The sequence below is a fragment of the Zalophus californianus genome, chromosome X (assembly GCF_009762305.2).
Source record: "Zalophus californianus isolate mZalCal1 chromosome X, mZalCal1.pri.v2, whole genome shotgun sequence".
NCBI lineage: Eukaryota > Metazoa > Chordata > Mammalia > Carnivora > Otariidae > Zalophus > Zalophus californianus.
The window spans coordinates 107,081,767-107,102,713 of NC_045612.1; positions in this window are offsets into that span (position 1 = coordinate 107,081,767).

A 20,947-nucleotide genomic window follows, 5' to 3' on the forward strand; every position below is an offset into this window, starting at 1 on the left:
TTAATAAAATAGCCTTTCACCTTTGGAGACAGGCCTTTAAATTCTCTCTGTGCAAATGGAAATGCTGTAGGTCATTTTCTTCTAATTGCTTGTGGGCAAGGATTGACAAGCCACCACACAATTTAGCTTGATCGGCAGATTTTTCTCAAAAGTAGTCCAACCCTGAAACAGCAGTTTCAGCACAAGATTGAGATGTCTTGTCAGAGTTTGGTGGTAAAATTAGCTTTTATTTGAGTTCTCCCAAAGAATTCCTTTTAAAAGAAGAAATATATCACAATTCTTTAACACCAAATGCCATGTTTTGTTTGACTGTCTTATCAGATAATTAATGAGGTGCTTTGTAGTTGTCAATTAGTGGTTCCTTCATAATCTTAAAGTGAGAAACACTTGGGAAAATACTGTTGAGGCGATGTTCTTTTTTAATTACATGTTTTTTAAATCAATAAGATTAACCCTTTGGGTTAAAAAATTTTAAAAAATTAATATTAAATTGTAATATGCTATAAGAACTGTGTAATGATAATAAGTAAACTTAACACTTTTTCTCTGGTGTTATTTCTCAGTATTTGATCCATCATTGCAAATTATAAGTGTTCCTGCTAACTGAACTTACTGCAATATCTACTTTCGTTTTGGATCAGATTTTCTAAGGCATATTCTGAAAGTAATAGAATTACATATTTATTTAAAAGAAGGTCAAAATTCCTTGAACTGTTAAATTATTTGTTAGGTCAAAGGTCTTGAGATAAATAAAGAACAGATAGAAATAGGTCTTCACATCACTGGTCCTCAAACTCTTTGGTTTCAGGGAAACCATTTAAATTGTTAAAAATTACTGGGGATCCCAAAAATGTTGATGTGGGTTCAATCTAATATTACCATGTTAGAAATTTAAACTGAAAAGAATATAAAACATGTATAAACAGTAAACCCATACACGTAGATATAACTAACATAATTTTGTGGTAAAAACTGTATTTTCTATTATAAAAATGAGAAGTATGGTGTTGTTAAACTCCTGCAAGTGTTTTGAATAGCTCGAATTGTTTTCAGAAAAAACATGAAAAAAATATTCCTGCAGGTTTTGGCAGAGGGCAGCATGAAAATGACACCAAGCCAGATTCCATCCAGGAGAATATCCCAGCAGATCCCTGTCCCTTTGGTGAGACTTGAAGATTAGAGAGGGAGTTTCTTTCATGTAAAGTCCCAGTGCTTTTCAAACACTGGGCCTTGGGATGAGTAAGTCGACTTGGCCTTTGAAGAGCTGTTTCTCAGATCCCTATAATCCTTTTGGTCTGTTGGACAAGAGCCCCATTAGTTTCAAAGCCACATATTTGGGGGGCTTGTCTCTCAGGTGCAAGTCATAGAAGTCAGGATGTTTTGCATGGGGTAGGAGTATTTTTCTCAGGACGAAACTCTGAGTTAGTGAGAACCTCCTAATTGTGGACACCAAGCTGGGGTGGGGTTTTTGGTGAGATTGGGTGTTAGCCTCTCCTTTCCACCTCCATGTGGCCTTTGTTTCTTAGGTTGTTAATGTGAAGCAACTGCTCAGTCACTTTTCATGTCTTTTTCAGAGGAAATTGTTCTGTATGTAGCTGTAGAATTGGATGTGTCCACAGAAAGAGATAAATTTAGGGTTTTCTCATGTTGCCATCTTAAACTGTTCCTGGCTTGGTAGAACACAGTCACTTTGTCATGTTTCTGTATCAGTTGAAATAGCCTGTGTCCTAGAACTACTGGACAATTCAACTGTAATACTTGCAAGAGAGTGACTGTGAAAAAGGCAAATGATATTAGATTATGAGAGGAGTTTTGCTTGCAGACCCTTGCAAGTGTTTCAAGGACAGCCAAGGGTCCTTGGAACACACTTGTAGAATCCCTGCTTTAGATTTAAATTTATACTTCATAGAAGGCGAATGCTTTATTTTTCTACTTGAAATCAATCATATGTTCACTTTGTTTGAAGGTAGCATCAGAAATGTAGGTTTTTGAGATCAAAATTCATTACGTTTTTATTCCATGGTTGTATTTGACCTGTAGGAAGCTTTCTCACATATTTGAGCGAAACCTGCCACTGATGAGACTGTGGTGGGTTGGTATTCGTAGGATGGTGGTGAACTTTTTCTCACTAAGACACTGAAGGCTGCTCAACCACAAAATAAATCCAATTCTATCAAAGACCAGAAAAGAAAAGAACCATTATTTATATTGTATTTTTAGAAATACCTTTTCATCTTCTCAAATGTGAAGTAGTGTCCAAAGATGACTCTGAAAGGTAGATAAAATAAAGCTAAAAACATGGAATGCCATTTGTGTATTGATGGAATGAGTCCTTACAGTTATTGAGGTTTTATATGAGCTATATAGTCCTATCATTGGTAATTATTTTCAGTGAATATTACTTGTATGCTTCATTCTTATTCCAGCATTCCTGGAAACATCTGAAAAAGATGAGTTACTCTTAATACAGATTGGTATAAATTAAGTTAATATAAAAAAATCTGGGGTGCCTGGGTGGCTCAGTCAGCTCAGCAACTGCCTTCAGTTCAGGTCATGATCCCAGGGTCCTGGGATCGAGGCCCACATCAGGCTCCCTGCTCAGCAGGGAGTCTGCTTCTCCCTCTGCCCCTCACCCCACTCTCATGCTCTCTCTCACTCTCTGAAATAAACAAATAAAATCTTTAAAAAAATAAAAAGAAAATAAAAACAATTTTGTGTCTGATCTAAACAGTTTATACATTTTTATCCCTAAACAGCAAAATCCTTGACCTCATGCTTTCTTGATGTAGGTCATAGCAGCCATATTTATAGTCTGGCTTTGCATTTCTGTATTTTCTTGCAGGTTTCCAGCTGAAGTTTATGTCAGAATAACCTAAGGATCATTTGTTTTTATTTATTTATTTTTAAGGTAATCTCTACGACCATTGTGGGGCGCACACTCAGGACCCCGAGATCAAGAGTCACATGCTCTACCCACTGAGTTAGCCAGGTGCCCCAAGGATCATTTCCTCCCCCCAAGGATCATTTTTATTATTTTTATTTTTTAATTTTTATTTATTTATTTATTATTTAATAAAGATTTTATTTATTTATTTGACAGAGAGCAAGCACAAGCAGGAGTGGCAGGCAGAGGGAGAAGCAGGCTCCCCGCTGAGAAAGAAGCCCGATATGGGACTCGATCTCAGGACCCCAGGATCCTGACCTGAGCCGAAGGCAGATACTTAACTGACTGAGCCACCCAGCCATCCCCAAAGATCATTTTTAAAACCTACCTGGTTGGGTACTATTCCTAAACATTTGGATCACAGTCTACTTTTCAAGATCTCAAAACTGAGTCAGACAAGCTTCTCTGATATTTCTGTCACACACAACCCCCTCATCTATTTTAACCCACCTTGTCTGCAGTCCATAAGACATGTAAGGAATTAATAGGCCTCCTCAGTGGTGTGCTGACATGCTTTATCTCTGAAATCCATTGCTCAGGAACTAACAAATACTGCCATCTCTAGGGGAAAGATGTGTTTTTGGTTTTGGTTTTTGGTTTTTTAAGATTTATCTAAATCTTAAGAGAGAGAGCAGAGTACAAGCGAGCACGACGAGGGGGGGAGCGGGCAGAGGGAGAGGAAGAGCGAATCTCAAGCAGACTGCACTGAGCATGGAGCCTGACGTGGGACTCCCATCTCATGACCCTGAGAACATGGCCTGAGCTGAAACTAAGAGTTGGATGCTTAAGTGATTGTACCACCCAGGCACCCCTCTAGGGAAAGGGTTTTTAAAGATGTTTCTCACCAGGTACAACATCACTTCTCGCTCCCTAGGGAAATCATTTCTTTTTTTTTTTTTTTTAAGATTTTATTTTATTTGAGAGAGAGGGAGAGAGAGAGAGCACTATGAGGGGCAGAGGAAGAAGCACACTCCCCGCTGAGTAGGGAGCCTGATGTGGGGCTCCATCCTGGGATTCCGGGATCATGACCTGAACCAAAGGCAGATGCTTACCTGACTGAGCCCCCCAGGTGTCCCAGGGAAATCATTTCTTTCCAACCCGGTACTACCCTTTGCTATGAGAATACCTACAATTCCAGAGTATATTTGGTGTTTGCTATAGTGTGGTGTTAGGTTGGTCATCTTTAAGGAATCTGAAAACCATTTTGTAGACATTTGGAAGAGAGGTAGTTGCTTCTTAATGTGGTCAATGTGAGAATCCCTCCTAGGAGAACCTCACCTGTAATCAGATCATGCTCCAATTTGCTAAGAACTGTGATTGGAGGAGGTGGTGGAGGATGAGGAGTTGGAATGCAATGCTGTGACTGGCATCATAAAGCTCCACTCAGTATTCTCCTTGGAAAAAAAATTCAGTAAAATCAGTAAATACTATATTGATCACAAAGCATTTTATTTGACAGTTTTTTGTTTTGTTTTGTTTTGTTTTTAATTTGGGAGGTCAAAATCAGTAAGTGCTAAGTTCTATCTGTTGGTCGCTGGAGCAAACACATGAACAACTTGTGTAGTTGGGATCTGGGTGATGAGATGCTCGGAAAGACATTGATATAATTACATTTCCAAAAACAATATTTCAAGAACATGCTTCAAAGTCCTTGAGATTTTTCCATGATGATCACTGTGTATATAGATTATATGATAATGAATAGCTTCCCTCTCGCAAATGCAGAAAGTAGTGTAACCTGGCTTAGCTGGAATCAGCTACCAGATACAAAAGTGACTTCTACACATATTTCTGTTGCTAGAAAAAAGCATATTCCTTTTGATCTTGTTCCTTGAGGTGTTCTGCCTTTTTTGCTTACTTATTTGAGCTAGTGAGTAAATAATGATTTTGCGCATTATCTCTTAGACTTACAACCCTGTATTTTTGTTATTATCATTTCAGTATTATGGCTAAAACTGAGACCCACAAAGGACTGATTTCACTTAGCTAACAAGTGATGGGTGTTAGAACTCTGAAACCTGAACCCCTCTCCAACCCCAGCTCCAATAGAAACCTGACTTCCATTATCTATTTATGAAAACTGAGATAAAGGAAAAATATTTAACTATCAGTTCTATAAGGCTAATTTATTTATCATCTAAGCTTAGTAGGAGCAAAAGAGAGTATTTGGTTTTTAGCTTTTGTACCAGATTAGCCTTGATTTTAACAAAAATAAAAATACAAAATGGCAGTGGAATGTTCCAGTTCATTTGGGTGTTTCGTGGTTCTTTACTTTCATGATTTCAGTATAGCCATGTTTCGTGAGAATTTGTTCAGTTCATTTTCCTTTTTTCAGCATGAGTCAATGTTAATTTTACACACACAGACACCCTATTGTTCTAGAAAAAAAACCTTACAAGAATAATTACCTTGCCCTGTTGACAAGTTGTTTAGCCTAAATAACCATGCCATCAGCTGAAAAGGACTAGTGAGTCACAGAAAAGTTTCAGAGGGCTGATTTTGGTTGGATACACAAAGGCTGAAGATTTAAAAAAAAAAAAAAAAAAAGGCTAAACCTAGAGGAAGAAAAAGCTTAAAGAGTACAGGAGAATCAGAACATTGATCAGAAACTTTACAAGACAAACTGCTTTAATATGATGTAAATTAAAACATTTCAGGCATGTAGAAAATTTGAAGATACTGTGAAATAATCATAATGCAAGTGAAACTTTCTGGTTAATAGAAGGAGATTTGAAGAAATGGTATGATTTAATTAAAAATAGGTTGATGAGAATAGGTTCTTAGTCCTAAACGTCCTCAAAATATTCTGATGGAAGTTTGGGGATAGATGACATTGTTAAAACATCAAGATTAAGAAAGAAACATTAATTACTATTTCTCAACAATACTTGAATTTTACTGATATGTTTGCAGTTTGTAAAACCATATCAGACAAGCAAATTCATTTTCAAAGGATGTCTTTAACATAAACTTCTTAAATATTGTGTTATTTCTACCTGTGATATTCCTAATTTCTAGTTATCTGTTTTCTTAACCCTATCCCAGTGACAGTTTGGCAATTACTAACTAGTGTTCTGAGTGTGAATGGATGCTGTGATGATAATGAAAGGTTTGCCCTAAAATGCTTTTGAATCAAATAGTATGTAGCCCCTTTTATTGCCATTAAAAAGAGAGAAATCTAGAATACACTAATGGTAGGACTGCATTTCAAGAATTCTGTATGTCCATGTTAGAAGTAATGTAATCTTAGAAATTTAAATATGTGGCTTGCTATTTTAAAGCAAGCCTATTGAAAATATTCCAACAATATTAAATGGATCATTGCATTTTCCATTGTCTTAATGTATTTTTTGACTGAAGTTTTAGATTTTCTTATACCATGTTATGGAATGCCCAATTTCTAAAGGGAAATTGAAAATTGGGAGAAAATCTCCTGAACTCTACATTCTTTTTATGTCTATCCTTTTAAGTTTTTTAGTTTTCTAAATGTACTTATCTCTTGCCTTGAGCATATTATTGGATTTAGCACTGTTAACATAAAAACATTTGTTTTTTAGTATTTTTTATGTTATGTTAATCACCATACATTACATCATTAGTTTTTGATGTAGTGTTCCATGATTCATTATTTGCGTATAACACCCAGTGCTCCATGCAGTACGTGCCCTCTTTAATACCCATCACCAGGCTAACCCATCCTCCCACTCTGCCTCCCCTCTAGAACCCTCAGTTTGTTTTTCAGAGTCCATCGTCTCTCATGGTTCATCTCCCCCTCCAATTTCCCCCCTTCATTCTTCCCCTCCTGCTACCTTCTTTTTTTTTTTTTTTTAACATATAATGTATTATTTGTTTCAGAGGTACAGATCTGTGATTCAACAGTCTTGCACAATTCACAGTGCTCTCCATAGCACGTACCCTCTCCAATGTCTATCACCCAGCGGCCCCATCTCTCCCACCCCCCACCACTCCAGCAACCCTCAGTTTGTTTCCTGAGATTAAGAATTCCTCATATCAATGAGGTCATATGATACATGTCTTTCTCTGATTGACTTATTTCGCTCAGCATAACACTCTCCAGTTCCATCCACGTCATTGCAAATGGCAAGATTTTATGCCTTTTGATGGCTGCATAATATTCCATTGTATTTATATACCACATCTTCTTTATCCATTCATCTGTCAATGGACATCTTAGCTCTTTCCACAGTTTGGCTATTGTGGACATTGCTGCTATAAACATCAGGGTGCACGTACCCCTTTAGATCCCTACATTTTTATCTTTGGTGTAAATACGTAAAATCCTAAAGGAGAACACAGGCAGCAACCTCTTCAAAAACGTTTGTTTTTTAAAAGATGCACTCAACCTATTAACACTTGTCCATGTGTGTGTGTCTATCTCTGTCTCTTGGCCAGATCTTTTGGAATTTAGGAAAGCTTCAGATCTTTTTAATAATGATTACCTTTATAAATATAGTCTCCTTTACCCTTTATTTGGCTATAATTTACTGGTTCCCAAATATAAGATTAATTTCAGCTAATATCTTCTTCCTTATCTCTTCCCTTTCTCATAGCATCACATTTGAAATAGTCCTATTTTATTTAATGCTTATAAGGCAATCTGCAAGTTTATTTTACTTTTCATGTACTCTCCCCATTCTCTCTCCATTTTTCTTGAGACCATCCGTATATTCAGAACACACAGCTTTTATATATTATATTGTCACCCTTATAACTAACCTATGGTGTTTAGTATAGGTAGTGTTGAATTCTCATTACCACTGTTTAAGTTGCTATATCTCTAGTCTTTGCAGATGTCTAAAGTTGATTTCGTGGAATGTTACTAGGGCTAAAGTCTCATGGTAAAATATTTACTGAGGTCTTGTGTGTGCAAAAGATTGTCTCTGGCCTTAGCACTTGAATATTTATTGGCTGGATATAAAATTCTTCACTAAAATTTTCTTTACCAACATTTAATGACTAGGCATTTACATTGCCTTCTGTCATGAAGTATTACTGTAAATCTGATTAACAAGTTGATTATTTTTCCCTTATATGTGCTTTTGCATCTTTTGCCCGAACACTCCCTTTTTTCCTTTTTCTTGTAGTCCTACTAAAGTTGTACTAAAATGTGTGTTTGGTTGATGTTTTTTCCCCCATGAATGTATTGTGTAGCTTTTTCCCATGTATATGGGGCTATATGTATAGAGTTTTTTACATTTGAGGAAAATTTTCTTTCATAATGCTTTTAAAAATGTATTCTGTTTGATTGCTTTACTTGGGGGGAGGGGAACACTGTACATGTGTTGATTCTTTATCACATATTCTCCATCTCTATAACTTTTTTCTGTATTTTTATCCTTTATTTAATTCCTTGTGATTAAAAAAATTTCCTTTTCTTCTACTCCTTCCCATAACACAGTATTCCTTGTGTTTATTTGCTTTTCCTTTTAGTTTCTGTATCTGAAAGAGTTTTGTTCTAGTTATAATTCTTAGTCTTCCTGGTTCTTTTGTCAAATCTTCCTTTTCTCCAATCACCTCATTACCAAGTTCTTCTACTTCATGTTGTTCTTTCATAACTCTGACATTATGTTAAATAACTTCAAGGGAGTGACAAAATGGCAGAATAGGAATTTTCTATTGTCTTCACCCCTATCCTCCAATAACATCAGTTCTTACAGTCCTTCATGGATGAGAGGGAGTCCAGCACAAAAGTCCCAGCACACCACTGGGAAAAAAAAAATTAGATGTATTGAAGAGGATAAGAGGGACTGTTTCACTTGAGCCACATGACCCCTACCCCAAGGCTCTACAGCTCAATGGTAAGAGTCTAGTCTCAGCCAGTGATTTCTCCCATAGAGGAAAGTGAGGGTGTGTGATCAAGCATGTGGCTGCCAAAGGGGCTCTCTTGTTTATTGCCCCCACCCCAGTACTGAGGAGAGATGCTGGGAGAGCAGCAGCCAGGGCTCTGAGAGACAGCAAAGGGATGCAGATCCTACTAACTGCTTCAAGGAATCCATCAAGGAGATGGGCCTGCAAGCCCCTGCGAATGTGCCTCATCACCACATACACTCACTTCATGGCCAGCTCCCTGTACAGGTCCACAAGGGTGGTGAGAGTGAGACTCTGCAGATGACTAGTGAACACATAGGCTCGCACACACGCACACACACACACACATACACACAGCCCTGATCTGTGGGGTCTGGAGAAAGCACATAAACTTGGGACATTCAGCATTGCCTAAGGAAAAGCCTGTGAGCATGCATTTTATCTTAAACATTGAGCAAAGGCCTACAATCTTAAGAAACCCCCTACTCCTGAGAAGAGGGAACAAGAAGTATAGAGCAGGCAGATCCAAAGACTTGAAACCATAAAACTATTAGAAGAAAATGTAGGGGACAATTTCCTTGATGTTGGCTTTGGCAACAGTGTTTTGGATATGCCACCCAAAGCATAAGAAATAGAAGCAAAAAAAACCCGAGTGGGACTTCATCAAACTTAAAAGCTGCAAAAGAAACATTCAACAAAATGAACAGACAACCTATGGGATAGAAGAAAATACTTGCAAACTATCTGATAAGGGGTTAATCTTCAAAATAAGGAACTCCTATAAATCAAGAACAATAAAAACATATCTAATTAAAAACTGGTCAGAGGACCTAAATTGGCTTTTCTCCAAAGAAGACCTACCATAAAAAGGGCCAACAGGTACCTAAAAAGGTGTTAAAACATCTGTAGTATCAGGGAATTGTGCATCAAAACCACAATGAGATACAGCCTCAAGCCTGTTAGAATGGCCATTATCAAAAGGGTAAGAGAATGAGTGTTGGCTAGCATTTGGAGAAAATGGAACCCTTGTGCACTGTTGGTGCAAATGTAAATTGGTGCCTCTACTATGGAAAACAGTAGGAAGGTTGCTCAAAAAATTAAAAATAGAACTATATGACCCAGCAAACACACTTCTGGGATATATACCCTAAGGAAATAAAATCATTATCTGGAAAAGATATCTGCACCCGCATGTTTATTGTAGCATTATTCACAATAGCCAAGATACAGAAACAGTCTATACCCAAGTATCCTTCGACACAGGAAAGCATAAAGAAAATGTTGTGTATATGTACAATGAGATATTATTTAGGCATACAAAGCACTATCCTGGTATTTGTAACAGAGTAGAACTTGAAAAGCATTATGCTAAGTGAAACAAACAAAAGAAAGACAAATTCCTTATGATCTCATTTACATGTGGAATCTAATAAAAGCTGAACCCAGAGAAATAATATAGAAAGGTAGATGCTAGGGTCCTGGGGGCTTGTGGGAAATGAGATGTTAGTCATATGGTACCAATTTCCTTTAACAGGATGAATAATACTGGGGTACCTCATGTACTTGACTGTTAAGAGGATAAATCTTAAATGTTCTCATTACATACAAAAGAACAGTGATCATATATGGGGATGGATTTTTTAACTTTATTACGATATTCACTTCACAGTATGTGTATTCTATCCCATGGTATACCTTAAATGTACACAAGATTATTTGTTAATTGTATTTCAGCACAGCTGAAAAAATAGCTTTAGATTGAAATATTGCTTTTTTAAAAATCTAGTTTGTGGGCATACATTCCTTTTCATTAAGTGTTTATACATTATTTTGGTACTTACGTTGTTTTTCATGTGATAATTTTGTATTGAGTTTTGACCAGGATCTATTTGTTGTTGGTTTGACATTTTGAAATCAAATTTGTTTTCCGGTACTTTTAAGAGAGCAAACGGGCCAGGATAGTTTTTCTAAGTTCATGATTCTAGACTTTGCTCTTTATTGTTTTCATGCATTAACAATGAGTCCTGCTTTATATATTCTGAGCTCTGCTTTTTCTGTGTTCTATTCTTTAGATTTTATTTGAAACTTAGTTTTTCTTTGCTCCTATTATTCCTGTCTTCTGAATTTGGATTATACTATCAGCAGTTTCTCCTTCGTGATGAGCTTTGTTCTGGAAGAAAGTTTATTTAAGCAGTTAACAGTACCCACAACACTGTAACATCTTCATTACTTACTTCAGTCCTTTTACACTAGTTGTGAATTTACATCTGTGGAAATATGCATAAATGCATAACGTAATATTTTCCCTTTAATTATAGGCAATCTTTTATTTTATCAATGTGAAGATGTTCTAAATACCATATTCATAATGCTTTTAAGACTTTGCATATTGAAGTAAACATCCAAATATTAATACTTGAAATTTGTAATTTTTGAACAGGTCTTAGAACTATTGTCATTAAGTAGTTATAGGAACCTTGTTTCAATCATAGGTGTTAAGAATTGCAAATTTTAATGAAATTCCAATATTGTATATTTGAGAGTCAATGTCAAGTGTGATAAAGTTAGGGAAAATTAACTTACACACATTTTGATACTATCTTCTAAGGAATCCTTCCCCAGAAGTTCCAACCTAAAATGTCAAGTCTGAAAATTGATATTTCAAGGTAAAAGTAAATAGATCATTTTTGGTGTTAAGAGTTGGTAAACCAAGTGTAGAGAAACCAGAGGAAGGGAGAATAACTAGACAATAACTAGTTCCTGATGACTTTATAATTATATTGAACTGAAACTTACCCTGTCCCAAACCTTTAGAAGGAAATGAGAAGAATGTGGTAGTAGACCATAAAAAATATTTATTGGTAAAATAATGCTTTTTTAGTCAAAGAATTAGTGTTTTTATTGTTTTATTATTATCTTTGTTTTTTGGTTGGAATTTTTTTTTTTTACTATGTTTTACTTTTATGTATTCCTAGGTATATCTGAATGGATTTAAGTGATTAGCATGCCTCATTTCCAGAATATTTCTGTGAAGATTCAGGTAAGGAAATTGCCGTATTACTTAGATAATATCAAAAAAGTTAGTTTTCTTTCAAATTTTATAAAGTGTGTTCACAAAACAGACTTCCGAGATGTGAGAATCCTTAACATATTCTGGATACAAGGTCTTTGTGACATATGTATTGCAGGTATTTTGTTCTGATTTGAGTCTTGACTTTATTTTCCTCATGGTCTTTGGATAAGCAGATTTTACTTAGGACGAAGTCCAGTTTCTAAGTGTTTGTTTTAGGTTTAGTGCATTTATTGTCTGTTTATACCTGCCTTTGTCAGGATTGCGGAGATTTCATTGTGTTTTAGAAGTTTTATAGTTTCAGCTTTCACCTTTATGTCTATGATTCATCTTGAATTTGCGTGTGTGAGTAGAGATTGAGGCTCATGTTTTTCCTGTTGGATATTTAGTTGTTGCATCACCATTTGTTAAAGTTTTTTGTTCCCCATTGAATTGGTCCAACACTTCTGTGAAAAATCAATTCATTATTAATGTGTGGGTCTATTTCTGGACTCGATTTTGTTCCATTGGTCTAACTATATAACCTCCTATAAAAACTGCACGGCTTTGACTACTGAAGCTTAATGGTAAGTTTTGAAATCCTGTAGTATTAAGTCCTGCAATTTTGCTCTTTTTTTCAAATTGTTTGGTGGCAAGGATAGGTCTTTTGCATTTACATGTATTTTTTGTTTGTTTTGTTTTTTGTTTTTGTTTTAAAGTAGGCTCCATGCCCGATGTGGGCTCCAGCTCAAAACTCTGAGGTTGAGAGTTGCACATTCTACTGACTGAGCCAGCCAGGAGTCCCTTCATTTACATGTTTCAATAAAGACCGCTGAGATACTGATTGGGATTGTGCTGTATCCATAGATCAATTTAGAAAGAACATCTTAGCAATATTAAGTGCTCAAGTATATGAACTTGGGGATACCCCTCTATTTGGTTTTTCTTTTACTTATCTCAGCAGTGTAGAAGAGTGGTGTATCTTTTGTCAAATTTATTCTCTATTTAAATTTTTCTGCCATTTCATATGGAACAGTTCTTTTATTTTCCAAGTTTTTCCTTTCATAAGTGAATACAGTTGTTTGCATATAAATTTTACTTATTAATTCTAACAGGATTTTTAAGATTCCTTAGGAAAAGAAGAAAGGTTCCTTAGGGTGTTACATATAGACAATTATGTTGTTTGTCCGTAAAGATAGTTTTGCTTATTGTGTGATAAACCTTATACCTTTTGTTTCATTTTCTTGCCTAATTGCACTTGATAAGACCTAAAATGTAGTAATCCCTCCTTATTCATGGGAAATACATACCAAGCTCCCCTGTGGATGCCTGAAACCATGGATAGTGCCTAAACATACATAGTGTTTTTTCCTATACGTACATGCCTATGATAACTGTAAAAATCAGGCACAGTGAGATTAACAGTAATAAGGAAACAGAACAATTAAAACAATTAAGACTATATACTGTAATAAAAGTTCTTTGAATAGGGTCTTTCTCTTCTCAAATCGTTACTGATCCATACTCTACCCTCTTCCCGTGATGATGTGAGATAGTAAAATGCCCACGTGATGAGATTTAGTGAGGTGAATGACATACAGTTAGGCTATTACTGACCTGATGATATGTCTGAAGGAGGATTATCAGCTTCCAGACCTCTGCTGACTGTAGACAACTTGACCACAAAAAGTAAAACCATGGACTGGAGAGGTGGTAGGGGGACTACCGAACAGTGTTGAAGTGGTAAGAGCAGACATTCATTTTCCCAAATTTAGTAAAAAAGTGTTCAATATAGCATGATTAAGTATGATGTTAGCTGTAAACACTTCATATATGCCCCTTATCAGATTGAGACATTTTTAAAAATATTTGAAGAATTGAACTGTCCCTGTTCTCTTCGATTACAAATGAAGGTATTCCTGAAGGCGGCAAAGGGGACTTGATAAGATGCTTCAGAGAAACTAACATATGACAAACCTAACCATACTGCCGTCAGTTCATAAGTCTAAAATCAGTATTTTTCAGTATATGTCTTTAAAAAAAATACCAAAAAGAAATTCTATTTTTCACAGTGTATATTCTATAAGCAAACTCATGGTGTAGCCACATTTAGATACAGGCAAATAAATACACATTGGTTTTATGGAATGTGATATTTAAAAAAAAATAGTTACAGGTATTCTGTACTTACAATAATGATACATCCTTAAAAGGATAAATTAAATAAAAACTTAAATAAAAATATTTCTCCGTTGAAATAACCTGCAAATAGATTATGTAAATGTTTTTAAAATTACTTACACAAATTATAACTATCTTAGTTAATGAATATTATACGTTTGTGTTCCTCATACCTAGGCCTATTAAGATCTGTGTGATAATGGGAATATTTAACTAATATTCACTATGATTTAACTAATTTATCATAATGTGAATATATAATATTGAAGTAGGTAAATTAACATTTGAAATTTAAAACCTATCTTAAGCACATTTTCATACATTAAAAAAATCATTATAGATAATTTATTATCAAAAACACATTTATCAACATGATTTCTTATGTCCCACCTAGACAGGACTCTCCTGAAAGGATCAATACTAATTCAATTCTTCATTTACCTACATATATCCCTAAATAACAAGTTTGGGAAGTTAAACGAAATAAACAGGGAACAGGCAAATGTGACTTCCTGGGGAAAAGAAAAATTAAATTCAACATATCAACAAAATCACAGTGCAGCCCTATATTCAAGCCTTATCCAGAGCTACTGGTACAACTAGGCAACTAATAGCAGCCAAGAATTTAAGCTGGGATGAATAAATACACCATAATGAAAAAAAACGTACTCTGTTGATCTTATAGAGAGATGCTAAGTTCAAGTTTGAACAAAATTACAAGACACATAACCTAAGACCAAAACCATATCCTCTTACTCTTGTAAAAACAGGGTCAAATCAGTGATTATCTACGTACTTCTAGAAGATGAAATAACCAGAGAAGAGCAAATTTTAAAATAAGTTAGAAGTTGATATAAGTGAAATGAAATAGATAATGATTATTAGTAGAAATTTACTTTAAACATGCTGAGACATGTGTAGTTGGGCTTATTCCAACTTGGACCATCCATATACCTCTGCTCTGCTATAATTAGAATGGAAAAATCCATGTTATGTGCCTTTGTTTATGACATTTATTGATTTAATCTCTTTATTCAGCTAATATCGGCTGGGTGTTGACCATATTCCTGGCACTTTGTATAGTGCCATTAATGTCATCAAGGAAACAATATGGCTTAGCTGTGACCATCACACCAGTTATCCTAATATTGAGGCCTAATTGTTGGCATCAAGACTGTGGCCTGGTGGTGTCGGCGCAGTGCCTCTATGTCAGGGGCTGAACGTTTTTCTTCTCTTTTTTTTTTGCAGTTAGCAAGAAGGCTAGTTGGCTGGAGTAGACTCAGTGAAGGTAGAGTAGTAGACTATAATGTCAGGGGAGTCTCAAAGGTCCACCTCATGTAGAACTTTGTAGTTCATAGGCAGGGTTTTGTTTTTCTTCTGAGATAAATGAAAAGACTATGGAAAGAACAGTTTCACCAAGTAGGGGGAGATTGGTAATTCAGTTTTTAACCTCTTAAGTTTGAAATGTCTATTAGACATTAAAATTCACATGTCAAGTAGGCAGTTAAATCAATGAGTCTGACATTCAGGGGATGCATGAATTTGAAAGTTACTAGCCCGAGTCTATTTGAGATTACCTAGCACAGAGATCAAACTATAATCAAAAGATTAAGTACACAGACACTCCATCAACTAGAGGAAGGGAAGATAAGAGTTGATAAAGACAACTAAACGTAGGAACAAGGTCAGAGGAGGGCCCAGAGGGAGAGGTGTACTTGAAGAAAGTGTTTGAGAAAGGAGGGAATAAAACATGTGAAAAACTGCTAATAAGTCCAGTAGTTTAAGAACTGAGAATTGGCCAATAAATGTGCTGAGGTTATATGTGACCTTGTCAGAAAAAGGTTTTTGTTAAACCAAAAATCCTGTTTGACACTAAACTAAGAATTGAAGGAAAGGAATTATAAGCAGCGAGTATAGATGATTTTGTGGGGAGATATATGTATATATACATATCTCAAAAGAAGAAAACGTTAAGTCACTAGGTGATTCTGGTGTGATTGAAGTGATTTCACAGTGAAAGAAAGGAATAATAGGGAGTTGAGAAGTGCAGCAAAAGTGACCCTAAGTAAATAAGAGATGATTTAACGCACTAAGGGAAGTGTTCGCCTTAACCAGGAATACAGCCAAGTTATCCATACTAACACAAAGAAGGCCAAGTACATGGGCAATTACTTGGAAATAGAGATGACCAGGAATTAGGAAAGGAGTAGTTTTGGAGAGAATGTGTGAGAGCCAGCAGGTAAATGCGTTCAATAATGAGGGGGAAAGACTGGAGGTATATGGATGTCTGTATCAAAGAGGAATAGCAGGCGATAGGTCATTGGTACTTACCTTTCAAGCTGAAGTTTCCACAGATAGGGAGTAACCGTGCAATTGCCTGGGAGTGATGAGAAGTAAGTAAAGCAATGATGCTGCTTGTAGCCACTGTGGCGAGAGAGCAAGTGCTTGAGAAGATTATGTGGAGAGCATTGTCCTCAGTGGAATGTGTGCTTTCAATTAGAGCAAAAATATTCATAAAAGATGAGGTTTTCTGGGGGAACAGGATGAAAGAGGGTTAAAAGTTGGAGCAGGGTCATAAATTTGTATGATATGAGAAGATGCCCACAACATGGGATGGATTCCTGGTGATGGTGAATAAATTCGAGGTCTTGGGATTCTTTTGGTTACTGTCATACAGAAGGATTTTGAGAATGCCTAGTTTAGTTTTGATGGCCTTCCTAGTAGTTTTGGTAGTGAAATGTATTTTGGAGGAAGATGGTAGATTGCCACACCCCCTTCCTTCGTGAGATGGGCGGGGTCAGAACAAGGCTGCTGAGGGGTGGTATGGGGAGCCTATGTTGTGTGTTGAAATTACTTTCAGCTGTGCATATCTGTAGAGTCATTTGAAACGTAAGTTTCAGTTTCCTGTTTTGGTGGGAAAAATAATGTAGGGTGGTTATTATCATTAAGTAACATTTGGTTTTGCCTGGTTTTTTGGTTTGTTTTGTTTGTTTTTCTCAGATAAAGTGTTTAACATATCTCACACATTGGAGATAGTCATTAACTGGTAGTTTCCAGGTGTTATTACTTTTGCTGAAAATGATTTTAACAATCAGATTTTAGAGAGATTTTTCAGTTATTAAAATGTACAGATATGCCTAAAATAGCATGATAGAAAAGCAAGTGGCTATAGTTTGTGATGATGTATGCGGCATTAAAAATACTTTCAAGTTTATTGACTTTAACTGCTTGTCAGGGTGCTTTTTTAAAGCTGTTTACAAAATATGTCTTTGATGTAACTGTAATAGGGCTTATAACTTTAATTATAATTCTGGATACCATGTATCAACAAGATGAACACGAGTAAGCCCTATGATGCCTAGAAGTCATTTCTGGCAACAGTTCAAATGTTAAGCCCCAGTATTTGATTATTCAATTTGCTTCTTCTGCAAGTTTGATTATATGGACTTAGTAGTTTAATTTTGACCTAAAGGGAATTAAAGGTATGAATTTTTATATTTTACTAATTCTAATGTAAGAAATGAACCTTCTCAAAGGTGGGGAAACATCATCTATTTTACAAACCTCTTGAAATATGCAATGATACGCTCTAGATAACATGTACTTCAGAAGTCTCTCTGTCATTCTCTCTCCGTCTGTCTTTGTCTCGGTCTTCTGAGGTGCCCATTCATTTGGTGCTAAGCATTTTGGCCATGACAAATAGTTACCTGAACTGAGTATGAATAGAAACAATGGGATTACCCTGCTTTCTTGAAATAATAACCTTTATAAATGCATGACAAACTGCAAATCTTATTGTTTTTCTTTCCAGAACAATTTATCATGTGTCATATTTCTAGCCAGGGTTGCTTAGTTTTGGAATCCTTGGAAATTATGGACTTAGAATCTAAAAAGATTTTAGCTTTTATTTTTAATAAAATCATTAAGTGGATGATTTTTATCAATAATAAAACCTTAACATAAGGTGAATCATATAATGGTTAACAATTCCCATTATTAGTACAGAAATGATTTATCATTATACTTTGCACAGTACTTAGGATTATACTAAGCACCTCCACCCATGCTATCTCTTGATTCTCAAAGTCATCCACCGAAGTATATGTGATTGTTCTCATATTACAGATGACAAAACAAATGCTCGAAGAATTCAAACAATAATGCTTAGTTTCCCAGAGAGCTATAAAGTGAAACTAGGACTTTATTCAAACACTTTCTTGGCATTTGCCATGCCTTTACCACAAAGTGATGATTTTAAAAATTCCAGTTTTTTTCTTTCAAAGCATTCTCTTCAGTATTGTTTGTTGAGGTTCTATAATGTGTTTTTTTTTTTAAGAGGTTATTTATTTTGGCACACACGTGAATGGAAGGAGGGACAGAGGGAGAGAGAGAGAGAGAAAGAATCTCAAGCAGACTCCCCACTGAGTGTGGAGCCCTATGCAGGGCTCTGTCCCACCACCCTGAGATCATGACCTGAGCTGAAAGCAGGAATTGAGGTTTAACTGACTGAGCCACCCAGGCCCCTTTTCATAATGTATTTTTTAAGGAACAACATGTAAAATCTTACTTTAATGTATTTTATTTTTATTCACATTTACCTTGTCACTATTTTGAGACTTTTGCATTTTACACATAGAGCCTTGCCTCTGCTCCTTCTCCAGTCCTATCTTCATCAGATCTTTCCTTCATGTTCTACAGCAGATTACACTTTATAAAACACCGTATCATATAGCTCTAATTTTTTTTAATTTATTTATTTGACAGAGAGAGACACAGCGAGAGAGGGAATACAAGCAGGGGGAGCAGGTGAGGGAGAAGCAGGCTTCTCGCGGAGCAGGGAGCCCAATATGGGGCTCGATCCCAGGACCCTGGGACCATGACCTGAGCCGAAGGCAGACCCTTAACAACTGAGCCATCCAGGTGCCCCTAGCTCTAATTTTTTAAAATCACGTTATTCTTAAAATATTATCCAAGCCTATAAGGGCTTAGAATTGTATTCATCTATCTGGTTAATGTGTTCATTCTTACCCTCTATAACCTCTTGATTCAAGGAAGAGGCAAAAGAGAAAAAGGAAGGCCACATGCCACATATCCAAGTATTTAAACGATGTAAATTAAGCCATATAATAAATAAAATATACTTTATTTCTACTCTGATATGCTTTCAAAATCAGTGAAATTGAAAAATAGGTACAAAGCTATGTTTTTATAAAACTTAAAATGGGCCAGATATTAAGGATGACTGAGTATTATTTTACACCTTTCTAGGTATACTGATAATGGGATGGGGAGTTCTGGAGTTATAATTACTACATAATTATTTTATAAAGTTTACTGTGTTTAGGGGCGCCTGGGTTGCTTAGGTGGCTTTGTGTCTGCCTTTGGCTGAGGTCATGATCCTGGGGTGGTGGGATCGAGCCCTGTGTGTCACAATCCCTGCTTGCTGGGGAGTCTCCTTCACTCTCTGTATAGTGCCTGCGCTAGTGCTTGCGCGCTCTCTCTCTCTCTCAAATAAATAAAATCCTAAAAATAATAGCTTACTGTGTTTATTTTGGCAAATTACTAATTTAATGTACCATAAAATATTTTCATAATTTGTGTGAGTCGAAAGTAATACTCTAAAGTTGTGCTGTTTGACTCAGTAGCCACTAATCACACATGATTATTCAAATTAAAATTAATTAAAACTAAAGTGTAGTTATCAGCTACAATAGTGATATGAACGGTTTAATAGCCACATGTCCCTGGTAGGTAATATGTGGGATGAGGTGGGTAGAAAATATTTCTATCATGGAGAGCATTGATCTAAAAGATTAAGAAATTAAACATTTCATTGAGAGTTCATGTAATGTGAACATATAATCATCAAAAATTAGAATTAAATAGAAAAACTAAACAAAAATTACTTTTCATGTGAGTTTTTATAAAAGGTTGTCTTTATTTCAAAAGGTAATCACACTCATTAAAAATCAGAAGACATAATGGCCCGAGGTGGGAGCATAAGAAGATCATGAACTCACCCCCTCTCATTGACACACCAGACCTAGAGCTACATATGGATCATTTGAAAACTAGATGAACGGCATTGCACAACACAAGATGAAAGGGTTACATTGACACAGGTAGGTGAGGTGGGGATGTAGTCTCACCAGAACCCCACCCCTGGCCCAGGGGCTCACAGTACGGAGAATCTCAACAGTCTGTTCTTTCTCCCAGAGGAGCTAGGACTTGGTGCCCCGTATCAGGCACCCCAACCCTTGGGTCTGGCTTAGAAAATTAATTGCGCTGATGTCCAAGGAACCCAAAGTGCTATAGGAAACTGCAATTTTCCTTTTAAAGGGCTCATGTGCTCTCTCTCTCACCTGGAGATCCAGTGCAAAAGCACCAGTTTGCAAAACGCCTAGATTGTATATAAATGAGATTCTTTTGCCGGCCCTAGGCATCTGCTAGTGTGTAGGGGACAGATGGGGCTTTCTGTGGATTAGCAGAGGCCATTTATGTGCTTTCCACCTAACCTGTTAAGGCAAGCAGGAAGGCTTAGGTGTGTGGCACCTTCCTACTGCATTGCCACGGCCTGAGAGCATGGCAGTCGCAGAGAATCCACACTCCCTGGATGAGGCTGGCAAGTGTGAGTGCTCACAGCATTCTTCTGTGCTCATCCTGGGGCCTGCATGCACATGCAGACAGGGCACTCTCCTGCAGCATTGCTGCTGAAGCCCATTGGCTTCCACCCTCCCCTTCCCACCTTCTGGAGCTACCTACTGTGCCCTGTCCCCTACACTTTACAGCTGCCCTGCTAAAGCCCCTGGGTGCAGGCAGACCACACAAGGAAAACACTTTGCCTGTGCCTGGTGGGCCTCAGGTCCAAGGGACCATAACGATCAACCCCCAGGGTACTGCATAGATACGTAATGTAAGCAGAGACATATCATCCTTCTGCACCC